This window comes from Rhinoraja longicauda, chromosome 41, assembly GCF_053455715.1.
Source record: "Rhinoraja longicauda isolate Sanriku21f chromosome 41, sRhiLon1.1, whole genome shotgun sequence".
Lineage (NCBI taxonomy): Eukaryota > Metazoa > Chordata > Chondrichthyes > Rajiformes > Arhynchobatidae > Rhinoraja > Rhinoraja longicauda.
Window position 1 is genome coordinate 3978706 of NC_135993.1, and position 8026 is coordinate 3986731.

Here is an 8026-nt window from a genome sequence, read left to right on the forward strand (position 1 = left end):
GGCTGTAAGTTAAAAACAATGATTATTTTTTATTACTCTTCCTTATTCTGTTCCACAATTAAATGGCTGAGGTACAGAGATCTGTAGATTGATCATAATTGGCCAATTTTTATTAAAGGTGCCATTTCGAGAGATCGTGATCCAAGATTTCAATCCTCTGCCAACTATTTTCAGTGATTATCAGAGATGCAATGGCTTTGTAATCTTGGCTTTTTCCCGATCTTGTGCCAAAGATCTGTCCGGATGAGGTTTTGTCCTCAGACCTCCAGTCTGTTGAGTTGGCAGTGAGCTGTTCCATCGACTTGATTGTAGTTGAGAAAATAGCTCTTTTGTTGCAATGGGAAAGTAGCCAGGACACTAAGTCTCCATTTCAAATTGTATAATGTGCTCCTTAGTCCTTGGTCTGAAGAAGGGTCTCCACCGGAAACTTCACCCATTCCTTCTCTCCAGAGATGCTGACTGACCCGTTGAGTTACTCCAGCACTTTGTGTCTTTTTTGTTGTTGTAAACCAGCACCTGCAGTTCCTTGAATCTACTTTAAATAGTTCCAAGAGAAATCAGCTGCTGAAAAAAAACATACAGTTCCACTCATTTTGTTTGATGCGAAGGGAGCTGTGAATTACTGCAAAGACAGACACAAAATGCTGGAGTAACTCAACGGGTCAGGCAGCATCTCGAGAGAGAGAAGGAATGGGTGACGTTTCGGGTCGAGACTCTTCTTGAGACTTTTGTGAATTACTGCATTGTGCTAGTGTGGAAACAGGCCCTTTGGGGCATTTAGTTTAGTGGAGATACAGCGTGGAAACAGGCCCTTCAGCCCATGGAGTCCACACCGATCATCAATCCCCCCCACACACACACTAACACTACACACACTAGGGACAATTTATACATTATACCAAGCCAATTAACCAACAAACCTGTACGTCTTTGGAGTGTGGGAGGAAACCGAAGATCTCGGAGAAAACCCACGCAGTCACGGGGAGAACGTACAAACTCCGTACAGACAGCGCCCGCAGTCGGGATCGAACCTGGGTCTCTGGCGCTGTAAGTGCTGTAAGGCAGCAACTCTACCGCTGCGCCACCGCGCCGCCCCAAATTCGGGGCTAAATTTACGATATGATACCAATAGAACTTTATTTATCCCAGGAGGGAAATTGGTCTGCCAACAATCATAAAAACACAACAAGTTATATGAAGCATGAAATTAAAGGAGGAAAGGATTGGTGATGTGCAAAGATTGGGGGTGGAGGGAGTCAGTCTACCCCATGCCAGGGGGGTGGGGGGGGGGGGGGGGAGTTGTACAGTTTGATAGCCACAGGGAAGAAGGATCTCCTGTGGCGTTCTGTGCTGCGTCTTGGTGGAACCAGTCTGTTGCTGAAGGTAAATCCATAGTATTAATAACACAACTCTTAGATTAAAATGGCCAAAAAAGATGCTGCTATTCCAGATACCAATCACTATTCCGTCCATGTGTTGCTTGGAGAGTCCATTGTCCTCAGAGGACTGAAATAATGTCCTTCGTAGGAGAAGCGAGTTCAGTGTGTGTTATAAATCACTCTACCCTCCGGCTGAGGGAACTCATTGTAACGTTTGCCCCTCTTGCCCAGAAAGCTTAATCTTCAACAGCAAGCAAAGAAATAATTGTAGGTTTCTCGCGCAGGGCTGCAATGGCACCATTTTCTCACACTATTTTGATTGTTGTAAAGTGCAGTAGTTAAAGAGGCGTTGAAGTTCCAGAGGGGAGAGTTATGCGGACTTCTTCGGGCTGGAAGGAGAGAGGCGAGGGGAGGGGTAGGCACTCAATCACGGGCGGCTCTGATTTTTATCCTCACTTTTAAACACAGTCTCTGGGTCGTTACTAAGGGTCAGGCACCCGCTGATGCAGCCCAACTTTGCCAAAAGGTATTGAAACTAATTCACATGGTGGCCAGAAAAGAGAATGATGGGTCTTCTTGGAGTCCAGAACCAAAAATGGGTCACAGTTTAAGAGTAAGGGGGAGGCCATTTAGGACTGAGATGAGGAAAAACCTTTTCACTGTGAATCTGTGGAATTCTCTGCCACAGAAGGCAGTGGAGGCCGATTCACTGGAGGTGTTCAAGAGAGAGTTAGATTTAGCTCTTAGAATCAAGGCATATGGGGAAAAAGCAGGAATGAGGCACTAATTTTGGATGATCAGCCATGATCATGTTGAATGGCGGTGCTGGCTTGAAGGGCCGAATGGCCTACTCCTGCACCTATTTTTCATGTTTCTTTGTTTCTGTGTTTCTAAGCATTGGAAAGATCTTCTGCGGCAATTTAGATAAAGGCACTTGTAAACCAAGTTTCTGGGACTATGGATAGGAAAGGTTTAGAGGGAAATGGGCCGTGCGCGGGCAAATGGGACTGCCTTAGATGGGGCATGTTGGTCGAGTTGGGCCGAAGGGCCTGTTGCCATGCAGTTTTCCCAGGGTGCTCTGGCTCCCAACCACATTCCAAAGTGGTAGAGTTGCTGCCTCAAGACCCGGGGTTCGATCCTCACTACTGGTGCCGTCTGTGTGGAGTTTGTACGTTCCCCCCCGTAACGTAGGATGAGAGGAGATCTTATCGAAACGTATAAGATTATTAAGGGGTTGGACACGTTAGAGGCAGGAAACATGTTTCCAATGTTGGGGGAGTCCAGAACAAGGGGCCACAGTTTAAGAATAAGGGGTAGGCCATTTAGAACGTAGATGAGGAAAAACTTTTTCAGTCTGAGAGTTGTGAATCTGTGGAATTCTCTGCCTCAGAAGGCAGTGGAGGCCAATTCTCTGAATGCATTCAAGAGAGAGCTAGATAGAGCTCTTAAGGATAGCGGAGTCAGAGGGTATGGGGAGAAGGCAGGAACGGGGTACTGATTGAGAATGATCAGCCATGATCACGTTGAATGGCGGTGCTGGCTCGAAGGGCCGAATGGCCTCCTCCTGCACCTATTGTCTGTTGTCTATTGTGACCCGCGTGGGTTTTCTCCGGGTGCTCCGGTTTCCTCCCACACTCCAAAGACGTACAGGTTTGTAGATGAATTGGCTTCGGTAAAGATTGTAAATCGTCCCCGATGTGTAGGATTGTGCGAGGTGTGAGGGGATATCTGGTCAGCATGGACTCAGTGGGCCGAAGGGCTGTATCTATAAACCAAACTAGGAGGCCATCAGAGGGATATGGGCCAAACATGGGAGGGTGGAACTAATGTAGACGGGGCATGTTGGTCGGTGTGGGCAAGTTGGGCCTGTTTACACTCTCCATGAGACACCCATCCAAAACATTCACATCTACAAAACGAATCTACAGAGAACCCTCTGTACTGACTGATTCTTTTGTAATTATTTTGGAAGATTAACACCCAAAATGTTGGATAGCAGAAGAAACTAAAGGGCACACTGCCATTGCATTTGGCATTATTTCGTATCCCAACATTGAAAAGCATTGAAAGCTTTTCTATACATAATTAAACTTGGCACAGTTAAATAATGTTGCATATACCTATTACATCCTAATCTGACTTTTTTGTGCGGAAAGCAATTAAAAGCTAACTGAAAGATGTAGGTGGTCTACCCATCAGCCAGAGGAATAATACCTCAGCAGTTACTTGAGAAAGCTGGGTGGCAGAGGCAAGAGAGAGCACACAGCTTAACTCATACCTTTCCTCATCAATTGAGCCAAAGCTGACACCTCACCATTGATCTCACTGCATTGGGAACACGACAAGAATAGGAACTGTGATGGACATTGTCCCTTTGTGTCGCTTGCAAACAACCCCTTAGATTAAAACAACCGGTAGCTGCACAGGTAGGGCGCAGCGGTAGAGTTGCTGCCTCACAGCGCCAGAGACCCAGGTTCCACCCTGACCACGGGTGCTGCCTGCATGGAGTTGTGTAGGAAAATAACTGCAGATGCTGGTACAAATCGAAGGTGTCTCAAAATGCTGGAGTAACTCAGCGGGTCAGGCAGCATTTTGGAGAGAGGGAATGGGTGACGTTTCGGGTCGAGACCCTTCTTCAGTCTGAAGAAGGGTCTCGACCCGAAACGTCACCCATTCCCTCTCTCCTAGATGCTGCCTGACCTGCTGAGTTACTCCACCATTTTATGACACCTACGGTATGCACGGAGTTTGTACGTTCTCCCCGTGACCTGCGGGGGTTTTCTGCGAGCTCTTTGGTTTCCTCCCGCACTCCAAAGACGTGCAGGTTTGTAGGCTAATGGGCCTGGTAGAAGTGTAAATTGTTCCGACTCTGTGTGTTTGTAGGGGGGTAGTGTTAGTGTGCGGGGATCACTAGACAGTGCAGACTTGGTGGGCTGAAGGGCCTTTTTCCACGCTGTATCTCCAAACTAAACTAAACTAAACTAAACTAAACAAGGAACTGCAGATGCTGGTTTGCCAAAGAAAGACACAAACTGCTGGAGTAACCCAGTGGGTCAGGCAACATCCATGGAGAACACGGATAGGTGACAATTGCAGTCTGAAGAAGGGTCCTGTCCTGAAATGTCCCCTATCCATGATCTCCAGAGGTGCTGCCTGACCCGTTTAGTTACTCCAGCACTTTGCATTGTTCAATAGCACTTTAATGTCAGATGCACCTAGATACATAGAAATTCCTTTTTGCACAGTAAAAGTTCAGTAAAATCTTACTCCACACAGGCACAATCATGCTTAAGTACAAGAGCATTGGAAGTACCAACTGAGATTGTTTGCAGCAAATAGAATTATTTTTGATTCACCTTTTTAATATTACCCCTCTAAAAAGGTGAGATATTTTACTGTGCTAAAGGTGCGATATCACACTAGAGAACGGTCATGTGTGGTGTGAGTGTGAGAGAGTGTGAGAAACTACAAGTGAGAGAGGGAGACTGAGTGTGAGAGAGAGACTGAGTGTGAGAGAGAGACTGAGTGTGAGAGAGACTTAGTTTGAGAGGGAGACTGAGTGTGAGAGGGAGACTGAGTGTGAGAGGGAGACTGAGTGTGAGAGGGAGACTGAGTGTGAGAGAGAGACTGAGTGTGTGAGAGAGACTGAGTGTGAGAGAGAGACTGAGTGTGAGAGAGAGACTGAGTGTGAGAGAGAGACTGAGTGTGAGAGGGAGACTGAGTGTGAGAGGGAGACTGATTGTGAGAGGGAGACTGAGTGTGAGAGGGAGACTGAGTGTGAGAGGGAGACTGAGTGTGAGAGAGAGACTGAGTGTGAGAGAGAGACTGAGTGTGAGAGAGAGACTGAGTGTGAGAGAGAGACTGAGTGTGAGAGAGAGACTGAGTGTGAGAGAGAGACTGAGTGTGAGAGAGAGACTGAGTGTGAGAGGGAGACTGAGTGTGAGAGTGCGTGCGAGAGAGAGAGAGTGGGTGTGAGTTTGGGTGTGTCTGTGTTGGTGAGTGGGTGAGAGTGTGTGTGAGAGAGTGTGAGTGGGATTGAGAGTGAGAGAGAGACTGTAAGTGTGAGAGTGTGAGAGGGAGTGTGAGGGTGAGTGTGGATGCACGTGGATGTGAGTGTGTGAATGTGAGTGTGTGTGTGTGTGTGTGTGTGTGTGTGTGTGTGTGTGTGTGTGTGTGTGTGTGTGTGTGTGTGTGAGTGAGAGTGTAGGTACAATCAGTAAAGCCTGTGATAACTCGATGCTGGATGAATCTGTGGAATTCAGTGAATCTGTGGAATTCTCTGCCTCTGAAGGCAGTGGAGGCCAATTCTCTGAATGCATTCAAGAGAGAGCTAGATAGAGCTCTTAAGGATAGCGGAGTCAGGGGGTATGGGAAGAAGGCAGGAACGGGGTACTTATTGAGAATGATCAGCCATGATCACATTGAATGGTGGTGCTGGCTCGAAGGGCCGAATGGCCTCCTCCTGCACCTATTGTCTATTGTCTATTGCAACAGTTAGATCCATACCTGCAGTGGTCTGAAGAAGAGTCTTGACCCGAAATGTCACCCAATTCCTTCTCTGCAGAGATGCTGTCTGTCCTGCTGAGTTACTCCAGCTTTTTGTGTCTATCTTCTGCAGCTCCATGGAGACAGGCAGTCTAGTAAGCAGTATCTTAGAGAGCATGAGTAGGAAGTGTAGGTTTAGTTTAGTTTAGTTTAGAGATACAGCATGAAAACAGGCCCTTCAGCCCACCGAGTCCGCTCCGACCAGCGATCCCTGCACATCAGCACTACCCTGCACACCCACTAGGGGCAACTTAGCAGTTCATATCATATCATATCATATATATACAGCCGGAAACAGGCCTTTTCGGCCCTCCATGTCCGTGCCGCCCAGTGATCCCCGTACATTAACACTATCCTACACCCACTAGGGACAATTTTTACATTCACCCAGCCAATTAACCTACATACCTGTACGTCTTTGGAGTGTGGGAGGAAACCGAAGATCTCGGAGAAAACCCACGCAAGTCACGGGGAGAACGTACAAACTCCTCACAGACAGCACCGGTAGCCAGGATCGAACCCGGGTCTCTGGTAATGTAAGGCAGCAACTCTACTGCTGCGCCCAATTGAGATTGATTCATTTAGAACCAGGGGCTGCACAATTTAATTAATGGTCGTGAAAATTGGGTTAATAAAAGGTGTTGTCAGAAGCAGGCATATGATCTGCCATGTTTATGTTAGACTTGATTGAGTTCCACGCAAGATATACACAAGGCAGGAGGGACTGATGAAGGTTAAGCTGTTTGCAACTCCTCCTCAGGGGCTTTGACAGACTGAGCACTCACATACACCGGCACCTCTAGCCACGATCAAGGGGAGTTCCAAATAAATCTTTCCGAAGCAATAATTCACTTTGGAAAGTTGCCCACTCTTCGCCCCAGATGAGTGCAGCTCCAAGGTGATTTCCTGTTGCCTGTTAGTCATAGAGTCACAGAGTCATAGAGTGATACAGTGCTGAAACAGGCCCTTCAGCCCAACTCGCCCACACCGGCCAACATGCCCCAGCTACACTAGTCCCACCTGCCTGCGCTTGGTCCATATCCCTCCAAACCTGTCCTATCCATGTATCATATCATATCATATCATATATATACAGCCGGAAACAGGCCTTTTCGGCCCACCAAGTCCGTGCCGCCCAGCGATCCCCGTACATTAACACTATCCTACACCCACTAGGGACAATTTTTTACATTTACCCAGCCAATTAACCTACATACCTGTACGTCTTTGGAGTGTGGGAGGAAACCGAAGATCTCGGAGAAAACCCACGCAGGTCACGGGGAGAACGTACAAACTCCTTACAGTGCAGCACCCGTAGTCAGGATCGAACCTGAGTCTCCGGCGCTGCATTCGCTGTAAAGCAGCAACTCTACCGCTGCGCTACCGTACCTGCCCAACTGTTTCTTAAACATTGGTATAGTCCCTGCCTCAACTGCCTCCTCTGGCAGCTCGTTCCATATTCTCTCAGCAAATTGTCCACGACATATATAGTAATGTCTCTGTGATCAGATAGTCGTAGAGCAATACAGTGTTGAAACAGGTCCTTCGGCCCAACTTGCCCACACCGGCCAACATGCCCCAGCTACACCTGTCCCACCTGATAGACACAAAATGCTGGAGTAACTCAGCGGGACAGGCAGTATCTCTGGAGACAAGGAATGGGTGACATTTCGGATCGAGACCCTTCTTCGGACTGATGTCCCCCCTGCCTGCGTTTGGTCCATATCCCTCCAAACCTGTCCCATCCATGTACCTGTCTAACTGTTTCTTAAACGTTGGGATAGTCCCTGCCTCAACTACCTCCTCTAGCAGCTCATTCCATGCACCCACCACCCTTGGTTTGAAAATGTTACCCCTCAGGTTCCCATTAAATCTTTTCCCCCTTCACTTCAAACCTATGTCCTCTGGTCCTTGATTCCCCTAATCTGGGCCAGAGACTCTGTTCATCTACCCGATCTATTCCTCTCATGATTTGTACACCTCTATAAGATCACCCCTCATCCTCCTGCACTCCAGGGAATAGAGACCCAGCCTGATCAACCTCTCCCTGTAGCTCAGACCCTCTAGTCGTGACAACATCCTCGTAAATCTTCTTTGTACTC